At 43.0% G+C, this 25,539-nt stretch overlaps 1 long non-coding RNA gene across 1 annotated transcript in view; it reads left to right on the top strand.

Annotated features, from left to right (window-relative positions):
- Window positions 1-25,539, top strand: part of LOC126259586 (uncharacterized) — a 280,290-nt gene that overhangs the window by 107,171 nt on the left and 147,580 nt on the right. Inside the window, exon 2 of the long non-coding RNA XR_007546533.1 lies at window positions 1,586-1,661. This is a non-coding gene — a long non-coding RNA (uncharacterized LOC126259586). The remainder of the gene's footprint in view (window positions 1-1,585; window positions 1,662-25,539) is intronic.

The following is a 25,539-nucleotide window of genomic DNA, read 5'->3' as shown; positions in this document are numbered from 1 at the left end:
GTGTTTGTGCGTGGAGAGGGGGGTTAACCATTGTAGATGGACATAAAGCTTGACTACAGTAAATAGGTTCAGATACATGTCAGCTGGAGTAGTTATGCAGAGATCGGAAGGCTTGCGAAGAATAGCCTAGCCTGGAGAGCTGAATAAAACTAGTCATCCGGCTGGACACCACAACATGACCACAGCATCATCGGGTGAACAGTGGACTCAAAAATGTATGGTTTTGAAACTGTCGTGTCCTGCTTCTTGTGTCGAGATGTAACATGGTTTGTGCTGTCGAATTCTGTAATTTTGGCTCGTAGGCAATTGCAGGCTGCAGAACCACCGTGAGCAATCCGTTATAGAGACATGTGGGTTGTTCCCACCAGAAAGGAATATACCGCTGGGTTTCTGTAACGACCACAGTCCCGAAACAGATTGCTTGTATTTAACTTACGTTTGGACACTACGACAACTTTTGGGTGTGATAATATCACGCACACTGATCTGTATTTGCACGCAGACAGCTGCCACCACCCTTCACAGAGGAATGGGGTACTCAAAACTCTAGTACATAGGGCGCGCACTATCTCTGACGCAGAGAGTCTACCCCAGGAATTGGAACATCTGAGAACTGTATTTCGAAAAAATGGGTACTCAGAGTGGCAGATTCAACGTGCTCTCCGCCCAACCACTACAGCACAACCTGTGGAGATGGATGAAATCACGAGGGAGGAGGTAGGAACTGCGTTTATCCCATATACAGGCGCACTCTCGGGGAAAATCGCCCGCATTTTGAAGAAACACCGGGTCAGAACTGTGTTTTGTCCTCCGAACAAAACTCGTGCACTTGTGGGGAGCGCCAAAGATGACCTCGGTTTGAGGAAGGCCGGCGTGTACCAGATTCTGTGTCAATGTGGCAAGTCGTATATTGGTCAGACGATGCATACCGTCGAGGATCGATGCCGTGAACACCAGAGGCACACTCGACTGATGTATCCGAGCAAGTCGGCGGTCGCTGAACCTTGTTTGTCGGAAAATCACGCTATGGAATATGAACGCACGAGGATTCTGGTACAGACGTCGAGATACTGGGACAGCGTTGTTAGAGAGGCCATCGAAATTCGCACCAATGACGACCTCATAAACCGTGACTGTGGCTATAATCTTAGCAAGGCTTGGGAACCAGCGATTGGGTTAATCAAGAGTAAATCGAGCAAATGTATAGTTGTGACGACCACGGCGGACAGAGCCATCACACCGACGTCATCTCAGACGCCGTCGCAATCTGTTCCACCGCGCGACCGTGGCGCGGGGCGCGGACGGCGGAGTGAGCGCGCCGCGGGCGGAGGGTATTTAAATCGGCCGCCGCCGCGACCGAACCCAGTTCCCCCTGAGCAGCCATAGTGTACGGATCTCCGTGCCGGCACGTTCACAGGAGCTCAGTCCGTCAGTTCACCTGATGATGGCGACATGTATGATCGCCGAAATATTGTGCCCGTTGGACACTGTAGACCGGCAGTACACCCGTGGATATTTTGATTATCAAATACGCCGGGAGAAACTCAAGAATCACGTTATAATAGAAGTATTTTCCTTTTTTCAGATGTCATGCTGACAGACAGACGTTCAGACGGACTTGGGGCTGACAGCAACAAAAAGTCGCGGAAAATATAAATAAGGTAAGATTTTATCCACGTATTAGTACTTTGTAAAAGAGTTACAAATACCGGTGTAATGGGATGTCTCAGAAAGATTTTTTCGATTTCACAAAGCTATCTACCTAAATGAAGGTAGAAACTTTGGTTAAGTTTTAACTTATGCAGTGGACTACACAGATATTATTTTGAAACGTTTAATTCAATTTTACGCGGGTCTATCTTGTGCATTCTCACTCAAGGAGTTTTCTAGAGCTGCGTTAATGATCAGTGTTTTCCTGGATATATGCAGACTGAAGCGAATAAGGAAAATTTATACTAATGCCGGGATTCGCTCCCACATCTCCTGCTCACTTAGAAGATGCGCTAACCATTACGCCAACCTGGTAGAGTGGCTTAACAGGACTGCGCCAATTACCCTAACACGCTTCCCTCCTCAATCCAAATTCCCATTGACACGTTCATTCTGGTGGTATTCCCCCCCCCCCCACCCCCACCCCTCCAAACTCGAACAATATTGCAGAGGCTCTCCAACTGTATTGGAATAGCACCTCAACATCGAACGAAACTGGGAGTTCTGCCTGAAATCCAGACACAGCTGCTTTAATCAAGTGAAACCGTGTGGTTTCAAGGACCTTGAGCCCGAGACCTGGGCTCAAATACCGGCATAGGTACAGATTTCCATTCATCGTTTCAGTCCGCATACATACATCGTTTCAGTCCGCATACATACATCGTACATGTATGGCACTTGAAAAAGTCTGTTGAACCATATAGTTTCATTTCAGTATTTTCCTTTACCCTACATGCTCTAACATTCTGGTGCCATTGGGTTTGTCCTCCGTTGGCATGTTCACGCAACTGTAGAAATAGCCAGATCTCTAACAAATGTAGGTATGTGATTCCTCGAGAGCGAGACAACAAGCTAGCTGCACCGAGACCCCATACTTTTAACTACATGAACCGGCAACTTAAAAACTAGTGCCAAGAAGAACCTTTAGTTTTGGCGCTCAAATTAAATAAACCCCAAGCTTCCACCTTTGCTCACTCTTGCGAAATCAGATGAATGATTTTAGAGCACCATGTATATTATTTTTCTCTAGTGTTCCTCCTACCTATGGCATTGTTATGTTGGGAAATATCGCATCCGCGATTTGAAAATCATACTTTAATTCTGCTGATTGAGACCTTCTCTGACGCCACAATCGTCCGTTACCGTAACGAAGGAAAACCGCGTTTGCTGGCTGTGTGTGCACCGTTTGCACGTGCTCAGCGTCGATAAACGTATCACTGCTGTATCGGAAATACTTCAAGTCTTGCCAGTCCGTTCCGCATCCTAACGTAAGTAGCCATATTAAATTTTATGCTGTGTGTAATCATATTTTCACTGATCGTGTATCGTGTTTCCTGATGAGGAAACTGGGGACCAGCTCAGCATTTGCTTAACGATCGTGGGAAACAGGCTAGAAAGCACAGCCGTGGTGTTTGGAGTAACAGCCACGGGCGTTAATCCGCCTCGCGATTTCCGTCCTGGTCTAGCTCACCTTCCTGTCTCTCAACGTAGCACGCTGCGCGCTGTGCTCTTCGAGCACATCAACCAAAAGCGTTCTGATAACTTTTAAATATAAACTTACAATGGCAGTGGGCCGTTTAAGGAACTCAAACAGCCCTATTTCTGAAGTTCTGCGTGTGATTGCGTCGATGTTGCTCATTTATTTTAGCCCTTTACAAGGTTACACAATTCTTCTGATGAGACACGCTCCCCAACTCATATGCTATACAGACTTAACACTATGTGCTAAATCAATAAATAATCCATTTTACCTGATATTGCAATAACATTTTAGTCTAGAAGCATCGCAGTAGGATCTACATTTTCAGCCTTCGAGGAGAACAATAGCTTGTGAGAGATTTGAGTAGACTTTTGAGTTCTGGACAAGTATAGGAATATGCGAGGAGAGACTGACCGTACGATGTATCTTAGAAGATAGATTAAGGAAAGAAAAATCTGAGGTTATGGCGTTTGTAGACTGAAAGAAATCTTTTGATGTTACTGACTGTAATATACTTTTTGAAATTCCCCGCCGGCCGAAGTGGCCGTGCGGTTAAAGGCGCTGCAGTCTGGAACCGCAAGACCGCTACGGTCGCAGGTTCGAATCCTGCCTCAGGCATGGATGTTTGTGATGTCCTTAGGTTAGTTAGGTTTAACTAGTTCTAAGTTCTAGGGGACTAATGACCTCAGCAGTTGAGTCCCATAGTGCTCAGAGCCATTTTTGAAATTCCGAAGGTAGCAGGAGCAAAATTCAGGGATCGAAGTGTTATTTACAGCTGGTAGAGAAACCAGATTGCAGCTGTAAGAGTCGAATACATGAAAGGGAAGCACTTGTTCACAAGGGGATGAGACAGGTTTATAGCTTTTCTCTGATGCTATTCAATCTGTACATGAGAAAGCAGTAAAGGATACCACAGAAGAATTTTGAGAAGGAATAAAATGCAGGGGGAAGGAATAAAAACTTTCAGGTTTGCTGATTACACAATAGTTTTGTCAGAGACAGCAAAGGACTTGCAAGAGCGGCTGAACGGAATGGACAGTCTTTTGAAAAAACGGTATAGGGTGAACACAGCAAAACCAAAACAAGGGTAACGGAATGTAGTCGATTTAAATTTAAATAAGACGGTGCTGAAGGATTTAGATTAGGAAATGGGACCATTAAAGTAATCGATGTGATTTTCTGTGTGGACTGTAAAATAACTGACGATGGTCGAAGTAGAGAGGATATAAAATTCAGACTGCCAATGGCAAGAAAAGCGTTCCTGAAAAAGAGAAATACGTTCACATCGAACGTAAATTTAAGTGTTTGGGAGTGTTTTCTGAAGATATTGGTTGGAGAGTGGAAGAAGTGAAATGTGGACGATAAGCAGGTCACGCAAGAAGAGAAGAGAATTTTTGAAATTGGTGCTGCAGAAGATTCCTAAACATTACTTTGATCAAGTATATAATTAATAAGGAGTTACTGACTCGAATTGGGGAGAAAACAAATTTGTGGCACAACTTGACCATAAGAAGCGACCGGTTGATAGGGCACAGTGTGAGACGTTACGGAATAATAAATTCAGTATTGGAGGGAAGTGTGCGGAGTAAATATTACAGAGGGAGACCAGGAGATGAATGTCGAAAAGCAAGTTCAGATAGAGGTAGGTTGCAGTAGCTATTCGGAAATGAAGAAGTTTACATAGTACAGAGTAGCCCGGAGAGCGCCACCAAACCGTATTCGGACAGAAGACCACAATAATAATAACAGTAATATAAAGGGTAGAAGTGCTTCACAGTATAGATGGCGGTAAAATGAGTAGTCTGGAGGATGCGAGGCTTGTGACTTCTTTCTATCCGATGACTCGCGGTGCTGTCAGCTGCACGTGCGGAGCAGAACGTGCACGTGGAGTATCATTCTTTTTTCATGCTATTGGTGTAATCCGCTATTTGTACGGACTCTGATTTGCAAAATCGGGGTCGGATAATGTACGGAGACTGTGTTTGCTTTTAATCAGGGAGATTTATGGGATACGCGTCAGCAAATTTGCTCAGTTGCTTAGGGACCTGGTGGGGGGCCAGGATGGTGGATGTGTGTGTGTGTGTGGGGGGGGGGGGGTAGTGAGGGGCTGGCGTGGCTCCGTGGGAATCCCAGCAGCGTGCGATACTGACAGCGGCAGCGGGGATTGACCACGCTTACCTGGCTTTCGAGGCCAACCGGCTGCAGCTGTGGTTTGGAGATCTAAGGTGTCACTGACGCCTGACACGTTTTATGGGCCTTGTACCAAAACGAGATAGCTTCGTTGCGTTCTGTGGTCGAAGTCATAGAGGAGGTGAGTTGTTGATTCCCCCCCTCCCCCCCGCCCCTCCAGTTGTAATACGATGTATGAAACATGAAGCAGAGTTAACTGAGGGACGCAAGTTGCGCATGATTTATGGCCCGCATAACTTGTGAACAGAAATTAGACAGGTGTTATCTAGTAACTGCAGACATTGTACCCCGTTCGAATAAGTATCAAAGGGGACGACGGGCATAGAGTCCCCATTCGACATTTGAGTAGCGACCTACAAGCAGCAAGGCAGCAAAGAAAGAACGGAGGAAGCGAGAAAGGTAGAATAGACTTCGTCTTGTCGTCGACAGTGAAGTGACAAGGAACAGAAGACTAGCTTGGCTGCAGAATGGCGGGGAAAAGGGTGATGGGGTCAGTTGTGGTTCTGTGCAAAATGGTTCAAATGGCTCTGAGCACTATGGGACTTAATTTCTAACGTCATCAGTCCCCTAGAACTTAGAACTACTTAAACCTAACCAACCTAAGGACATCACACAAATCCATGTCCGAGGCAGGATTCGAACCTGCGACCGTAGCGGTCGCGCGGCTCCAGATTATAGCGCCTAGAACCGCTCGTCCACCCCTTGTGGTTCTGTCAGAGAATCCATTATAGCATACGGCTTCAGCGATTTAGGAAACATCACAGAAAATCTAAGTACGGATTACGCATTCAGACCATAAACCACTATGACACCTCACTATGGAACAGCTCGCCACATCATTTCTTCCTCATATCCACCGGATTCTAAGGTAGTAAATCTTACCACCAGCTGTGTAAAGGGTAGCCCAGTGAGCTTTTCTGTTGGGAAACACTTAGAGGTCATCAGCAGTGTCCTGCCGCCTTATTGCATGAGACGTTCCAGGAACATCCAGAGTCTAATCCAAAACGCTGATGAGCAGTTAGGTCTTCAGTATTTTAATACCGTTTGAGCAGTAAGTGCCTGAGTAGAAATAAGTTCGCATTTTTTGTCATTTCCTTTCACAATTTTTTTCCACTTTACCTTGCTTCGAGTGATCAGCATTTCTTTAATTTATATCTTTATGTATGTCTGGTGACCTTATATCTGTTTTAACGGTTGTTTATGAAGACAGCCTTAAGCCAAGTAGCTTCAAGTGGAAGTTGAGTTGCGTGTTGTAACGTTACTAATGATACCGCGTGCAAAACAGAGTAACGTGCACAGTTTTTGTAGAATTAGTAGATAGTTGCTGTTATAGTGATTTTGAATCAATGCGAATCAAATGCGAAAGCTGTGTTACGTATTTTGGCCTCCGACTTGCCTATTAATTAATCGCGGATTACCACAGAAGACGGAATCAAATGAAATGCAAATAAACTAACAATCGAGATAAAAACCTGAGAAAAAAACAAGTACAGCTGGTCCGAACGCTGCCGGAAGACAGATACCGTATGCCTAGCTTTCTTATGGCGGGATCAAAGCATGAAAGTATCTTCTACCATCAGTAATGAAGCCAGCTCGACCTGGATCATGTGGCAAAGCATTAGTGTGCGTTCAGAGAGGGACGTTGCTTCACGACTAAACACTTGGAAACTAGCATCAGTTACTTGTATTACTGTGTCAGTAAACATATTTCGTTGGATATTTGCCACGGATGGTTTAGGCTTGCAACTCTCAGTAAGGCGTACTAGCGTTGCATCATGGACACTGATTGCTGCCACTGCATACAGCACAGTTCCAGTTACGCTTCCAGTAATGAGATAATTTTCTTCGTTTTTACATGTTTAATTTGGAATATATTAAATATCTATTATGAGAAATCGATTTTAATACAATTTTGTAACGTAAATATTCATTTGCATTTCATTTAATATTTAAAAAATCCCGAATTAAATCATAGAAATGAAAGGCCGTATATTTTTATGGTAGCAGCAGAAAAATCGGCTTGCAAAGCTATACAGACGAAATTGTTTGTGTGACGTATTTCGAGAAGCCTTACGTCCGTAACAACCAGATACTTGTCGACAGCTACTTATGAAAACAGTTACTGTTAGTAATGAAACTTCCTGGCAGATTAAAACTGCGTGCCCGACCGAAACTCGAACTCGGGACCTTTGTCTTTCGCGGGCAAGTGCTCTACCATCTGAGCTACTGAAGCACGACTCACGCCCGGTACTCACAGCTTTACTTCTGCCAGTATCTCGTCTCCTACCTTCCAAACTTTACAGAAGCTCTCCTGCGAACCTTGCAGAACTAGCACTCCTGAAAGAAAGGATATAGCGGAGACATGGCTTAGCCACAGCCTGGGGATGAAAATCTCATTCTGGAAACTGTTAGTAATGCCTAGTATGTTACGACAGAAACGAACACGCAGTCTCATCGTGTAGAAATACGTTATTATTGCTTTCATGATGACAGAGGTATAATCAGAAACAAAGGAAATCACCAAATTTTTTTATAACTCTGAAAACCAGACCTGACTGCTGAACCAGAACGTAAACCTAGTTTTACTACCAGTACTTGTTCTCCTGCTGCAAGTCACGATGTCTGGTCACACGGAAGAATTTCTTTACATTTGACCACGGTTTCACCGAGTCTTTTATTAATGTAACAAGACTTAAATTCTTGAGCTTTGTCACGCAACCTACTGTGTTTCTTGAAGTACGTACAAACTATGATCGGAGCAACATAGGGAAGTGGAATGATTGCATATCTGCAAATGTGATAGTACGCCCCGTGTTAGAAAGGCCACTTTTATTCTGAGGTAAGCTCGATTCATCTACATCTACATCTACATGATAACTCTGCTATTCACAATAAAGTGCCTGGCGGAGGGTTCAATGAACCACATTCAAACTGTCTCTCTACCGTTCCATTCTCGAACGGCGCACGGAAAAAATGAGCACTTAAATTTTTCTGTGCGGGCCCTGATTTCTCTTATTTTATCATGATGAGAATTTCTCCCTATGTAGGTGGGTGCCTACAGAACGTTTTCGCAATCGGAGGAGAAAACTGCTAACTGCAATTTCATGAGAAGATCCCATCGCAACGAAAAACGTCTTTGTTTCAATGATGGGCACTCCAAATCGCGTATCATGTCTGTGGCACTATCTCCCCTACTTCGCGATAGTACAAAACGAGCTGCCCTTCTTTGAACTTTTTCGATGTCATCCGTGAGTCCCACCTGATGCGGATCCCACACAGCACAGCAGTACTCCAGAATAGGGCGGACAAGCGTGGTGTAACCAGTCTCTTTAGTAGACCTGTTACACCTTCTAAGTCTTCTACCAATGAATCGCAGTCTTTGGTTTGCTCTACCCACAACATTATCTATGTGATCGTTCCAATTTAGGTTATTTGTAATTGTAATCCCTAAGTATTTAGTTGAATTTACAGCCTTAAGACTTGTGTGACTTTTCGCTTAATCGAAATTTAGCGGATTTCTTTTAGTGCTCATGTGAATAACTTCAAGATTTTCTTTATTCAGGGTCAATTGCCACTTATCTCACCCTACAGATATCTTATCATAATCATTTTACAATTCGTTTTGGTCATCTGGTGACTTAACAAGACGGTAAATGACAGCATCAACTGCAAACAATCTAATAGGGCTACTCAGATTGTCTCCAGTGTCGTTAATATAGATCAGGATCAGTAGAGGGCCTATAACACTTCCTTGGGGAACGCCGGATATTACTTCTGTTTTACTCGATGACTTTCCGTCTATTACTACGAACTGTGATCTTTCTGACAGGAAATCACGAATCCAGTCGCACAAATGAGGTGATACTCCGTGGGCACGCAGTTTGCTTAGAAGACGCATGTGACGAACGGTGTCGAAATTCTTCTGGAAATCGAACAATATGGAATCAATTTGACATCCCCTGTTGATAGCACTGATTACTTCGTGAGGGTAAAGAGCTAGTTTTGTTTCACAAGGACGATGTTTTCTCAATCCATGCTGACTACGTGTCAATAAACCGTTTTCTTCGAGATAATTAATAAAGTTCGAACACAGTATATGTTCTAAAACCCTACTGGAACTCGACGTTATTCGGTGGATTGCTCCTATTTCCCTTTTTGGGTATTGGTGTGACTTGAGCAGTTTTCCAGTCTTTAGGTACGGAACTTTCTGTGAGCGAGCGGTTGTAAATAATTGTTAAATATGGAGTTATTGTGTCAGCATACTCTGAAAGGAACTTGACTGGTATACAATCTGGACCGGAGGCCTTGCGTTTATTTAGTGATTTAAGCCGCTTTGCTACACAGAGGATATCTACTTCTATGTTTCTCATCTCGCAGGTTGTTCTTGACTGTAATTCAGGAATATTTACTTCGTCTTCTTTGGTGAAGGAGTTTCGGAAAACCGTGTTTAATAACTCTGATTTAGTGGCACTGTCATCAGTGATTGCACCGTTGTTATCGCATAGTGAATGTACTGATTGCGTCTTGCCTCTGTGTGCTTTATGTATGACCAGAATATTTTCGGATTTTCTGCTGGATTCCGAGACAGAGTTTCATTGTGAAAATTATTAAAAGCATCTCGCAATGAAGTACGCGTTATATTTCTAACTTCTGTAAAACTTTTTCAATCTTGGGGATTTTGCGTTCTTTTAAATTTGGCGTGTTTTTTTCTTTGCTTCTGCAGCAGCAATCGGACCCGTATTCGCCATGATACTCCCTATTTGTTCTAGATTATTTGTTGCTAAAAGGTCAAGTATGCTTTCGCAAACCATTTACACTTCGAGTGGGCTCATGAAGTAATTGTTCAAAATAATTTTCTGAGAAAGCACTCAGTACAATTTCGGATGGCGTTTTATGCCTACCGTCAGCTTTAAACGTATAATTTTTCCATCATATCGAGGGAACCTATTTGAAATGAGACTCAAGTTCTCTTTGAGCCGTTCAGCAACTATATCTTCTGAGTCGGAAGGTCGGTAAAACGATCCAATTAGTAGTTTAGTCCGATTGTCAAGTATAACCTCTACTCGTACTATTCCGCAGGAACTGTCTACTTCAATTTCACTACAAGGTAAACTACATCTCACAGCAATAAATACTACACCACCAACTGCATTTAATCTATTCTTATGAAACTGTTAGGTCGTTTGAAAAAAATTAGGCTGAACTTATTTCCAGCTTTAGCCAGCTTTCCGTACGTATAATCATCTGAGCTTTCTGTTTGTGTAGTACTCAGTGGCCAACAGTGATCGACAGAACAAAGACAGGAATATTTACGTATAACTTCCCGGCCGCGACTAGTTCATAAAACTAACTTTTTAAATCTATTTATGCCAGTCTTCATGAAAAACCAATGACTCTATCACCGCACTGGAGCAACTAAACAAATGAAAAACATTTCGTAAAAGACAAGTGGAAAATTACAAACTTCCGACTGACGTGGAGTCTGAGGGCTCGCAGCAGGCTGGGAGACATACTATGTTTATTGAGGTGCCTGTTATTCTCTTTCATTAGTAATATGTAATGGAAGGTAATATTTTCCGGGTCTTATCCTAACTTTTACTGATATAATACGAAATTAATACGTAATGAAATGTTATATTTTCCTATCTTGTACTTATATAAACTGGTCTAGAGGGAACATCGTTTCAGACAGGTATTAACGAACACAAAACTGTGAAACTATTAAAGATACGTCAGTATGGCAATATTTCGCTGACAACGTTGTGCTGTATTTTTTGCTGTCAGTTACAAGTTCAGTCATAGTTTTCAACAAGGAAATTCTTTAAAAGTGTTAAATGAATTTGGTATTTTAAAAAATACTTGTCGCAGAGTTGTATTAATACCTTTCCATTACTATTTCCGGTTTCGGTGGATATCGTCTTCTCGATATGAAAAAGATTCGCCGGCCGCGGTGGTCTCGCGGTTCTAGGCGCGCAGTCCGGAACCGTGCGACTGCTGCGGTCGCAGGTTCGAATCCTGCCTCGGGCATGGATGTGTGTGATGTCCTTAGGTTAGTTAGGTTTAAGTAGTTCTAAGTTCTAGGGGACTAATGAACACAGCAGTTGAGTCCCATAGTGCTCAGAGCCATTTGAACCATTTTTGAAAAAGATTAATGTTGCTGACATGTCATCACAATTTCTGACATGCAAAAAGACATTTTACGTATCAGCTCTTCAGAATAGTGTATATATAAGAAGGCAATAAATGCTTTAATAAATAGGAAGCTATGACCCTTTAGAACACGAAGTGATAGCTTGCTTGGAAATTAAACGCGGGGTTTGGAAAGACAGAAGAAATGATGAAATCGGAAAACTGTATGATAAAAAGAAAATTATTGGCAGATGAACTACGAAACGAAGAGATACTTGGAGAGTACTGTAGGAAAGCAGCCTATAAAAAATTTCCTTGAGGATGAGGGTAGTTGACATGCGCTGTGGTATCTACAAATAGAGAGCAATACAGGAAAAGGCTCAGAGGAAGGCAAAAATGACAGTGTGTGAATGAGATTATTGAGGACACTGAATGAAAAGAGAATGTAGGAACGAGAAGATTGGAGCAAGATAAAAGAAAACGGAGGTCGATAACAGGAGAAGAGATGGAGCGAGATAGATAGATAGAGAGTGAGAGAGAGAGAGAATGTCAGAGATCGATGTTCAATAAACCTCAAAGTTACTGCAGTGTGAACAAAGAATGAAATTTTGTTTGAACTGTGTTGCTCAGTCCTCCTGTTTCAAAGAGAAATTTTTTACCAACAGTAATCGCTACAGTAGATTTAGTATCATTTTGATTCCCGCTCGTTTTCTTGTGCAAATTATATGTTTATATTCCGAGACGTTAAGAACGAAGAGAAAATGCGCTACAGATGTTTGACGCTGTGTGACTAACACTACGGTGAGGTCAGCTAATTTGATTAGCGAGATGTAGCGCTAACAAAGGCTAGCTGCTGTCGGAGAGGAGTACTATAAAGTGCGCACGCCGCAGTGTTGGCTGCCTGGAGATACGAATCGAGTATTTTGGTTCTCGTCTGTTCGCTTGTATAAGAGGAAACGTGCCTTACTGCGTTGTGTGGAGTATGTGAGGGTAAATACCCAAACATTTTCCGACGTCTTTTTATCACTGTATCTCTCTCTCTCTCTCTCTCTCTCTCTCTCTCTCTCTCTCTCTCTTTCAAAAATGGTTCAAATGGCTCTGAGCACTATGGGACTCAACTGCTGTGGTCATCAGTCCCCTAGAACTTAGAACTACTTAAACCTAACTAACCTAAGGACATCACACACATCCATGCCCGAGGCAGGATTCGAACCTGCGACCGTAGCAGTCGCACGGTTCCGGACTGCGCGCCTAGAACCGCGAGACCACCGCGGCCGGCTCTCTCTCTTTCTCTCTGTTTCTCCCCCCCCCCCTCCCCCGCTCTTTCTCCCTTTTATTTACTCGTTGTATTTCGTTAGAATTAATACTTACTTCTTAAATGTATCTGTTGTGTAATTCCTAAATTGCTGCAGCCAACGTCTTCTACAGCCTGTATGACGAGTCGCTTCGTTTATGTAGAGAAAATTATTATAGCCTCGTAGATGATAATAATAAGTCGAGAAATAATTCTTCGACAACTACAGTTGACACTACTATTTATTTATTTACTCTGTCTTAAGAATATAAATAATGATGTTGTATAATGAGCAAGAAGAAGAAGAAAATGATAATGATAATGAACATTTGATGATGACGATTTAGCGTCAGAACTCTTTATGACAGAATAAATAAATGAAGCAGTCAGTTGTACCAGCGGATGATTTCTTTCCCGATTCAGTCAGCTGAAATTTTGCATGTTCCACCCTACCACTGTGCTTCCATATTGGTCTTTAACTTCTAGGTACCTGCTGTATCTTTGTGTCGTAAGTAACTAACTTGACTCGTCGTCTAATGGTAATTTCCGTACGTTCTGTTTTCCCTTGTACTAACTGTTCTTCGTTATCTTTCGCAATTTATACGTATACTTACTATATTGAGCCCTCCAATGGCAGTATTATCCTTGAAAGCACGCCATGATTTTGCTTCGGACACAAACAGTTGTAGCTGCTGGTAAATATTCTTGGTTCTGTGGTCGTGGTCCGTGGGACATTTCCGTTCGTAACGTTTCGTCCAAAGCTGCGCTGGACGTCTTCAGACGTGCTGGTGGTTCCACTGAGCCATGCTGACAAAAGTACGATCCCGTCTGAAGACGTCCAGCGCCTTTCGGCGAAACGTTACTAACGGAAGTGTTTCACGGACCACGATCATACAACACCGGAAGATTTATCAGCAGCTAAGTCATCCGGTCCTGAAACTTTTCATTGCACTAACAAAGGGTTCGGTGGCGCGTAAGGAAGGGTGAAGTAAGGTACTGAACTGTTGTCATGTTTGTTGTCATGTTTGTTGCTCTATCACGGCTGCCTCTGGCACGCTCGCCGACCTCCGGAACCTACGTCGTTGTCTCCAGGTTCTCGGCTCCAGGTCTGCTCCCCATAGCACGACTGCAAGTGCGGGGGGCGCATGAGACTTGACACATTGGCACGTAGCTTCATCGTTTGCTGAAGAAATATGTACACAGATACTGATTCATATATCAACACGCATTTTTTGTAGATTGACACTGAATGTTCTGGCTTAGGATCTTTGTCACGAATTTCTGTGGAAAGTAGTACTTTGCTGATTGGTCCGCAGTGCTGTGTTGCAAGTTAACAGTGACCGTTGTGTCAACAGCGTCCGGTTTGACACAAAGTGCATCGTTGCTTTTGTAGTATGTTGATACCACGTTCCTGTGACAACAGTTCGAATCTTGTTTTGCGAGGATTTCTCATATACCTAGAATTATCGCACGATGTCAAATTTAATTGCAGTAACTATGTGGCAAAGTTAGTTGAATTCAAACATTGCGCTAGCAGATGCACCGGCAACTTTCTTTAATCTCGCTATTTCTTTAGTCTTTTATCGTAACTGCAATGCATTTGAATTACATGTTATTAGTTTCGAAAGTGTTTGTTTATTTTCAAACCATTATGTACATTAAAAGTACAGCGTTAGTCAAAATGCAAAACGCAAAATATTAAAGCCTATAAACAGTTTTCTAGCGCTGTGTATGTACAATTCACAGCAGTTCATTACGGAAGTTAAAACATATCTAGGTAGTTCTCATATGTGGTTGATGAAATAATTTTTTAGAATAACAATTACACAATTGTTCATACTACCTAGTGCTATAAAACTGGTAATATACATTAATATTTTTATTTTAGATTTTGACCAAAATATAGTTTTGAAGTAATTCACAATAAAGGATGACAGCCAAAAACAGTTGCAGGATAGAATTTTTTTATTAAAATTCTTGACCAAGGTTTCGGTACATATAAATATACCTTCATCAGAAGTAAAACTTCTAAAATTACATCATGCCATGGAGAATAGGACTGACATTCATAAAAGAAAAATATGTTTACTTTCATATACATAGTCATTATTATTATTATTATTATTATTACTATTATTATTATTCTTGATTGTTATAATTAATTTTTGATTGTTATAATTATCATTGTACTACGTTTATAATCTCTATTTTTTTCTTAACATTAATACTGTATAACATGTAATATGTCCTTAATGTTCTGTAGAAACTGAAATTTGTTGAATCTGAGTATGCCTGGTTAGGTGTAAGAGAGGGCCTGAAGGCCCTAATCTTGCCAGGTAAAATAAATGCATAAATAAATAAATAAAAATAAAAAAATAATAAAACAATTATGCCAAAGGCGTCGTCAGTAATTTAAAACATCATCTCCATTTGTACAACATGTGTAATGACAAGTAAATAACAAATCCTGACTGAAATTTGAATAACTGCTAATACAAAATATTAAAAAACGTTTCCGACCACCTGGCTGAAAATGATTTACATGTTCGTGGTGCCCTCCATCGGTAATGCTGGAATCCAGTATAGTAGTGGCCCACCCTTAGCCTTGATGACAGTTTTCACTCTCGCAGGCACACGTTCAATCAGGTGTTGGTAGGTTTCTTGGGGAATAGCAGCCCGTTCTTCACGGAGTGTTGCACTGAGAAGAGGTATCGATATCGATCGGTGAGGCCTGGCACGAAGTCGGCGTTCCAAAACATCCAAAAGGTGTCCTATAGGATTCAAGTCAGGACTCTGTGCAGGCCAGTCCCTTACAGGGATGTTATTGTCGCGCAACCACTCCGTCACAGGCCGTGCATTATGAACAGGTGCTCGATCGTGTTGAAAGATGCAGTCGCCATCTCCTAATTGCTTTTCAACAGTGGGAAGCAAGAGGGTGTTTAAAACATCAACGAAAGCCTGTGCTGTGATAGCGCTACGCAAAACAACAAGGGGTGTAAGCCCCCTCCATGAAAAACACGACCGCCCCATAACACCAACGCCTTTGAATTTTACTATTGGCACTACACACGCTGACAGACAACGTTCACCGGGCGTTCGCCATACCCACCACACCTTGCCATCGGAACGCCACATTGTGTACCGTGATTCGTCACTCCATACAACGTTTTCCCATTGTTCAGTCGTCCATTGTTTACGCTCCTTACACCAAGTGAGGCGTCGTTTGACACTTACCGGCGTGATGAGCAGCCGCTCGAACAAGAAATCAAAGTTTTCTCACCTCCCCTAACTGTCATAGTACTTGCAGTGGATCCTAATGCAGTTTGCAATTCCTGTGGGATGGTCTCGATAGATGTCTGCCTATTACACATTACGAACCTCTTCAACTTTCGGCGGTGTCTGTCATTCAACAGACGAGGTCGGCCTGTACGCTTTCGTGCTGTACGTGTCCCTTCACATTTCCACTTCACTATCATATCGCAAACGGATATTTAGGAGTGTGGAAATCTCGCATACAGACGTATGACGGAAGTGTCATTCAATCACCTGACCTTATTCGAAGTCCATGGGTTCCGCGGAGCGCCCCTTTCTGGTATTTCACGATGTCTAATGACTACTGAGGTCGCTGATATGGAGTACCTGGTAGTAGGGGGCAGCACAAAGCACCTAATATGAAAAACGTATGTTTCTGGTGGTGTCCGGATGCTTTTCATCACATAGTGAATATGACGTGACGTCAGAAACAGCTTCAGTCAATGAAAATGAGTGAAGCTGCTCTCACATGCAACAAAAATTGACTCAAGGGATACTTGGAATTTCAATCTGAAAGGAAACGATATTTGTCAGGACAATCTTTTGAGGAAACAATGTCGCCAGACTTGTTACATTTTTGTGCAAATCGTGCCAACATACCAAAAAATCATACAATGAAGGCTTTCACGACCGGATGGTACTGTTGTTGATAATTCTTCCGGATTATAAGGCCGTGGTCCATGGAATTCTTCAATTCCTAACGTTTCGTCTAATACTACGTTGGACATCTTCAGAGGTATGGCTGGTCCTGCTGAGTCCTGCCGATTGACGAGTCGGGCGTCGGAGAGCGGCCTAAATACCGAGGAAAGTGGGCGTGGTCTAGCTTGCACATCGTAGCAGAGTGAAAACTAGTCAAAGGTAAAATGTAACTATCGATAATAGTCCGTCATAGATAAAAATCACTTATCGATTCTGTAACGCCACTGTCCTTATCTCTCTTAATTTCAAGGCCTCTTCTTTTCTATTAAAATTATCTTCATGTTTATAAATTTCAATAGCCTCCCTATACAGTCGTAGATAATAGTTCGTGGTAGCACTTAAAACTGTAGTTTCAGATAACTTAACTTCATGGTCACCTGACATCTAGCCAGTTTCAGTGGGATGAGCAGTTTTATGAGCAAGTGGATGGTGTTGCCATGGGTAACCCCTTGAGCCCTGCGATTGCCAATTTTTACATGGAGAAATTTGAACAATTAGCGTTGAGTAAAGCAAATAAGAAACCATGTTGTTGGTATCGTTATGTAGACGACACATTCGTGGTTTGGACACACGGTAAAAAAGCCTTAGACGAATTTTTTGATTATCTTAATAGCATAAACCCTAAAATTCAGTTTACCATTGATGTGGAAAAAGACCAGGCTATTTCGTTTCTCGATGTGTTAGTCATGAGACAGACCGATGGCAGTCTAAAACATAAAGTGTTTTGGAAGAGCACACATACTGATAGATACTTACATAAGAACTCCAATCTTCACCCACAACAAAAAAGAGGTGTAATCAAAAGTTTAGTGGACAGGGCAAAACGGATTTGTACGCCGGAACATCTGGATACGGAACTGAATCATCTGAAACGGGCCTTCGAAAAGAATGGGTACTCAAACAAAGAAATTAATAGAGTTTTAAGACCCAATTACAGCAGGCCAAAGGACAAGGATGGTACACAGCAATGGAAGAACACGGTGTCTTTACCTTTCAATAGTAAGGTTACAGATCGAATCGGCAAAATTTTGCTGAAACATAAAGTGAAAACGGTATTCAAACCTACCAGAAAAATAGGACAAGTACTTCGTTCTGTTAAAGATAGAAGGCCACCATTATCATCTAGCGGTGTGTATAAAATTCCGTGTACTTGTGGCAAGGTCTATATTGGTACTACGAAAAGAAGTGTGAATACGAGGATAAAGGAGCATAAAAAATAGAAAAATCGGCCGTTGCGGAACATGCACTTCAGTCAGGTGACCAAGTAGTTAAGTTTTCTGAAACTACAGTTTTAAGTGCTACCACGAACTATTATCCACGACTGTATAGGGAGGCTATTGAAATTTATAAACATGAAGATAATTTTAATAGAAAAGAAGAGGCCTTGAAATTAAGCGAGATATGGACAGTGGCGTTACAGAATCGATAAGTGATTTTTATCTATGACGGACTATTATCGATAGTTACATTTTACCCTTGACTAGTTTTCACTCTGCTACGATGTGCAAGCTAGACCACGCCCACTTTCCTCGGTATTTAGGCCGCTCTCCGACGCCCGACTCGTCAGTCGGTAGGACTCAGCAGGACCAGCCATACCTCTGAAGATGTCCAACGTAGTATTAGACGAAACGTTAGGAATTGAAGAATTCCATGGACCACGGCCTTATAATCCGGAAGAATTATCAACAACAATACCAAAAATTAACTTCATTTGTACCAACATCACCTCAGTGCCAGGTAGGGATCTTGTCTTCACTTCGCACACGTAACAAGCCAGCCGCAATGAACACCTGCCACAGGTCACGGCTCACAGGGCAAAAGTTTGAGGAGAGCGCAGGGCGTGCCGTACAGAAACATGCGCAGGCACGGAGGCCGTGGGCGCTGTACCGGTTCTGTCCCCATTGTGGCGGCGCACACTCGCATTCTTCAGGCATTCCTGGGCGCGCCACGACGCCTCGCAGGCGTGGGACGCCGTCGCCGTCGCCGTCGCCGACAGTAATGAAGTAACGTGCCTGGCGCTCCGTAACCCCAGCGTACATCTCTTACAACAGGGTGCAGCCATATCTGTGTGAATCGGCGGAAATTTTGATAACTGGTAGGCTACGATCCTTAATATATGCGATTCTTGATTTCCTCCAATTTTCAAACAGATCCAGCGCACAAATATTTCCTGGCAGCTGGCTGAATATGGCCACATACGTAACTTCAGAAGTGGTTTAACTGAACCTTTCGATACCAGCTATGGGGCTTTGTCCCGTAACGTCATGATAATGTAGGGTAGGACGCCATTCGTGTCCAAACATAAAGAGAACAGCACTCCGACAATATTTCGTTTTCTGTTGTATTAATTTTCGAAACTTAGGTTGTGGTGACACACTAACCTGTAGCGTAGCCCGAGGTCCAGGTTATGTTGGAAAGTGGCAGTTTGGCTGAGTTTGCGAGGAGACATCGAATGCCTTAGCTAATATCGATAAACATCCATGAAATTCCCATCGCTTCCACACAGAGGAAGCATGCTTGTAAAATCATGGATTTATGCTTCAAAAATGAGGAGCTCGGATGACAATGGTTTGTTGCTTTAGGCAAGCTTTGCATTATGAAATGATAAAACAAAGCGAAACAGAAAAGGTGATTTGTATTGTAAAGACTGATTAATGGTACGAAAGACTTATTTTCACGTTTAATTATTCTGTGAATTGAAGATATATTCACGTCATGGGTGCTAGTAATTAAGGGTGAATGGACAAACATGTTTGTACTCTTATCACTCGTGACACTGACTGAAAAGCGCGTTGTGATCTTGGGACAAACTATAGCATCCTACGGAAGACTGACAGCAATAATGCGATTTCTCGCTACTTCAAGAATCTACGGTACCTCAAGTACACATCCATGCACATTTGTAATACGCGAGCGTTAACTTACGCACCTCCTACCTTCCTACCTAACACAATAAATATTTCATTTCTTTTCCTCCTGTTATTGATTAGTGGAGAATTTATATTTTTAATGCGACATGTCTGTCTGTTACATTTGTTTTGAATACCGTTTAAAGTAGAACGTATCGGTAACTCAGCGTGCTCGGTCAGAAAGTTAGCTGCGCTCTGTAATTAAAAAAAAAAAAAACACCGGAGTTAATGGAATAACGACGAACTGAAACGGGTGTCTTGCGACGTCCGCCCAGAGGAGATACAACGAACGAAAACGAACAAAATGAGATTTTTTTTATAAGTATCAACCCTAAGGGCCCGGGTTCGATTCCCAGCTGGTTCGGAGATTTTCTCCGCTCGGGGACTGGGTGTTGTGTTGTCCTTATCATCATCATTTCATCCCCATCGACGTGCAAGTCGCCGAAGTGGCGTCTAATCGAAAGACGGCGAACGGTCTTCCCGACGGGAAACGCTAGTCACACAACATTTACATTTCACTGATGTGACTTGACCACTGGAGGAGCAGGCCATCATCTTGGGATTACCGGTCATACTGTGCACTTCATATTTTATTTTTGTTAGAATCTAGAAGGAACATTTTGGACGATAACGACGATGAGCGCTTCAAAGGGCACTTGTGTAGTTATCCTGCAATTGCCACCGGCGCCAACCTTGTGTGAATGCTCTCAAAAGTATATCACAGCATCTTCTTCCTGTCGGTTAACTTTCGCGTCTGTTGCACGTCATCTTCGTGGTGTAGCAATTTTAATGGCCAGTAGTGTGTAACTTCATCTACACGACTAACACAGCCTCTTCTCAGATGGAATTATCGTCTTTTACTCATGAAATTTACTTTCATTCGTCAGATTGCTAATGAAGACCCATATCGAAGAAATTATGCTTGTAGCATCTTGAGATAAGCAGCGCACACTTCATTTTTGTTTGTTTAAAGAGGGATCTTTCTACAACAGGGCGTTTGCGCGGCGGAGGCGACCATCCCCCGCCAACAGGAAGCGGCTTATTTGGGTAGCGGAGGGATCTGCTGCGGAACATATTCGAGTGCCCCTGCGCCCGAGATATGTGGAGCATATCGGTCTGTGGCCCTGATTTCATTTGCGGCCAGAAAACTCCGTCAGGATGCAGCAGCCGCCGAGGCGCGCCAGGATGTATGGTCCGCTACGCCGCGCCACGCCCGCGGGTTCGGCTCGGCTGTAGCAACGAAACCGAATTGATTCGCGTGCGCTTCCTTCTGCATATTGGATAAGACAGCGACCTCCCGGTGCGCTCAGCCGGCGCCCTAACACCCCACTACCTGCTGCAGACAGCGCATCCCCCGCCACGGCACCCGCAGACCTGTGCGACAACACTGCGCGTGTTCTCTGGAGAACTTCCAGGTTGCCCTACTTCAGAGAACCGAGATCACACTTCTGTCTGTAGCGTATTTTTCGTACTTCTCTCAGAGATGCCTGTATGATGACCGCTGCAAATTTCGGGTTCATAATCCGACGTTATATGCTTTAGAGAAAGAAATACATACTCATACACTACTGCCCATTAAAACTGCTACACCACGAAGATGACGTGCTACAGACGCGAAATTTAACCGATAGGAAGAGGATGCTGTGATATGCAAACGATTAGCTTTTCAGAGCATTCACACAAGGTTGGCGCCGGTGGAGACACCTACAACGCGCTGACATGAGGAAAGTTTCCTACCGATTTCTCATACACAACCACCAGTTGACTGGCGTTGCCTGGTGAAACGCTGTTGTGATGCCTCGTGTAAGGAGGAGAAATACGTACCATCACGTTTCCGACTTTGATAAGTGGTCGGATTGTAACCTATCGCGATTGCAGTTTATCGTATCGCGACATTGCTGCTCGCGTTGGTCGAGATCCAGTGACTATTAGCACAATGTGGAATCGGTGGGTTCAGGAAGGTAATACGGAACGCCGTGCTGGATCCCAACGGCCTCGTATCACTTTGAACAGTGGACGTTACATTTCAGATGTGTTACGACCTGTGGCTGTACCCTTCCTTCGATCCCCACGAAACCCTACATTTCAGCAGGATAATGCACGACCGCATTTTGCAGGTCCTGGCCAGCACATTCTCTGGAGAATGGCCGAGCAACTGGCTCGTCACAATACGCCAGTCACTAGTCTTGATGAACTGTGGTATCGTGTTGAAGCTGCATGGGCAGCTGTACCTGTACACCCCATCCAAGCTCTGTTCGACTCAACGCGCATTCGTATCAAGGCCGTTATTACGGCCAGAGGTGGTTGTTCTGGGTACTGATTTCTCAGGATCTATGCACCCAAATTGGGTGAAAATGTAATCACATGTCAGTTCTAGTATAATACATTTGTCCAAAGAATACCCGTTTATCATCTGCATTTCTTCTTGGTATTTCAATTTTAATGGCCAGTAGTGTATTTCAGTCGATTTCTTATTAACGAATACGCACTTTCTGGATGCTTGTAATTCAAAATAGAGGAAACATTATTCCGATAAGTGCGCACACAACTAGATCTCTAACGGCAACTCCCTCAGTATGATACGTAAGGAATTTAAGACAAATAATAACTTAAATGAGAAGAGGGATGCCTTTTGACTCGGGAGGGGGAATCTCTCGCCCCTACGGTAGTGCTTCCGACACTAGCTTTCATAAGCCTAAGATTTTCCTCTCCGAGCTATGAATACTGTGTACCATTAAGACCTCCTTATTGGCTACGTCCTGAACCGCTGTGACGTAGCTGCTGAAGAGCAAACGTCTACGTAAGATAACGTGGAGCATAATGTGTCACCCTTCTGCTTTGGCTCTCCTGTACGCAACGTCATAAACATTGACATCTAGTCTCACTGTACATAATGAAGGGTGTGTATCTAGAAAGGCTTGTATGACGTAGGGGAAGAGTCACGGGTTAGCGTCATGATTAAAGCCGATTACATACACAATCCGTACTTCTCGCTCAAACTTATGGGGACAAAGCAGGTAGAAACTACTGAACCCCTGAAATCAGAACTATTTTACTGTCTGTCTGGCCTTGATGTATCTATCGATCACAAATTACCGACAAAAGTCAGCATACTTAAAAATGAATCTTTTCACCAACTCATGCTGCTTATGAAATAAGTGCTATTTCACTGGTTAACGGATGGCATAAAAGACTTACTAAAATATCCGCAAGGTACAGTAGATGTTGGAGTAAAGGCAGATGACGAATTTAGAAAATCACTCGACTAACATAAGTTACAACAAAGAAAAAAATTAAAATCTCGTCTATCAAAACATCTCTTGGTAATAAAAACCAACTACAATAAGCGGTGGAAAAGCGAGTTCATGCAATGAAATTGGTAACTGTAGCCGTGTAGTGAGTTTCACTCCGGCATTGTATGAGTTTCTGAACAAAAGCTGAAGCATCACGCCGAGTGAAAGTAGTTGTTCTAACTCATACCAAACGGTTTACCGTGTCGTATTAGTAGACGAATGTTTTTCGACGTACAACTTTGTTATTACGCTGTTATAGAATCGATCAAATAAGTGGCAGCGTATAAACAGTTCGCAATAGCCGTGTACTTGCGCTTCGCCAGACAGGACAAAAGCGGAGCTCGTGCTTACCCTCACAGAAAACAGTATGTTTTCAGCAGTGGAGGTACAAAATGATATTTGTGCAGACTCAGATGGGAACAACTTCTAATATTTGGTCCAACACAAGTTTTCAGCAGCAGTCTCTTTTATTTTGTGTCAAGCTCCGTAGACGACAATTCCCGGAGAACCTCAAGAACACGACTGCAATGATCTGCTCCTTCTTGCCGACCGAGACGAACGACTTTAATGAATTTCCTCACAGTGCAAATTCACAGTTAATGCTCATAAATACGTCACGACGAACAGTCTACATCTGCATCTGCATCTAAACACACACTCAGCAAGCCGCCGTGGCGGAGGATTCACTTTACCATTTCTAGTAATATTCTTCCCCGTTTCACTCGCAAATAGACCGAGGGAAAAACGACTGTCTATGTGTCTCCATATGAGCCCTAATTTTTCTTATCTTGTCTTCATGGTCCTTACGCGAAATATACGTTGGTTCTGCAGCTAGCGTTATATGCCTTATCTCTAAATTTCCTCGATAGATATCCACGAAAAGAGTGTCGTCTTCCCTCATGTAATTCTACGTCTACATCATACTTCGCAAGCCACGTAAGGCTGTGTGGTCGAGGGTACTTTTTGTACCACTAACTGAGCCCTCCAACTCTGTTCCACTCGCGAATAGCGCGTGGAAGGAATGGTTGTCGGTAAGCCTCTGTATTGGCTCTAATTTTTCGAATTTTCTCCTCATGATCATTACGCGAGACGTGTATAGATGGAAGTAACATATTGTCCGACTCTTCCCGGAAAGTGATCTCTCGAAATTTCAATAGTAAATCTCTCCGTGATGCACAACGCCTCTTTTGTAGCGTCTGCCAATGGAGTTTGTTGAGCATCTCCGTACAGCTCCTGTGACGAAACGTGCCGCCCTTTGGTTGATCCCAGTTAGATGAACAACATTCAAGAATGGGTCAAACAAGCGCCTTTTAAGCCACCTCCTTCGTGGATGAGTTACAATTCCGTAAGATTCTTCCTATGAATCTGAGTCTGGTTTCTGATTTTCCCACAATTTGCTTTATATGATCATTCCACCTACGGTCTCTCCGGATAGTTACTCCTAGATTTTCTGCGGCTGCCACTGTTTCCAGTTGTTTGTCATCAGTAGTGTAGCTATACAGTAATGGATTTCTTTTCCTATGTGTGCGCAATATGTTGCATTTATTTGCGTTCTGGGTGAACAGCCAGATCCTGCACCATTCATCAATTCGCTGGACGTCATTCCGCAAACCGTTATTTTCTTCTGGCGTTGCTGCTTTGTTACAGACAACCGCATCATCTGCGAACAGCCTTAGAGAGCATCTGATACTTTCTATTAGATCATTTATATATTTATAAACAGTAACGGTTCTATCACCTTCCTTCAGGTACACCGGAAATCACCTTTACATCTGTCGATTTTATTGCGTTAAGACCGACGTGTTGAGTTCTCTCCGCAAGGAAGTCTTGAATCCAGTTGCAAATCTGCTACGATGCTCGATAAACTCGTATTTTTTTCACGGTGTCAGATGCCTTCCTGAAGTCAAGGAACACGGCATCAACCTGAGCGCCATTGTCTACGGCACTGTGGATATCATGGAGGAACAGAGCGAGCTCAGTTTCGCAAGATGTAGGTCTATAATTGTGGGCATCTGTCCTACTGCGGCCCTTCTTGAAAATGGGAATGACCTGCGTTTTCTTCCAGTTGGTAGGTAGCCTTCGTTGCTCACGCGATCTACGAGAAATTGCTACTAGAAGGGGAAAAAAGTAATTTCGCATAATCTTTGTAGACTATTACAGGAATCTCATTTGGTCCTGATGCCTTTCCACTACTAAACGTGTGTAGTTGTTTTTCTATTCCACGATCGTTTATCTCAATATTTGCCATTTGGACGTTCGTGCGACCATTGAAAGGAGGGATCATGTTCCGATATTCCGCGGTGAAACAATTTTGGAAAACCGAATTCAGTATTTCGGCCTCCCCTCTGTCATCTTCCGTTTCAGTGCCAGTATGGTCACTGAGTGAATGAATAGATTATTTACTTATTGATTTTACATACGACAAAACCTCTTAGGGTTCTTACTCGGATCGGTTGACAAAATTTACGTTCAAGCTCTCGTTATGCTTATTTTCGCTTCCTTCAGTTTTTGTTTTCATCTAGG

The sequence above is a fragment of the Schistocerca nitens genome, chromosome 1, assembly GCF_023898315.1.
Source record: "Schistocerca nitens isolate TAMUIC-IGC-003100 chromosome 1, iqSchNite1.1, whole genome shotgun sequence".
Taxonomy (NCBI): domain Eukaryota; kingdom Metazoa; phylum Arthropoda; class Insecta; order Orthoptera; family Acrididae; genus Schistocerca; species Schistocerca nitens.
This window is presented reverse-complemented; position numbering and strand designations above follow the sequence as displayed.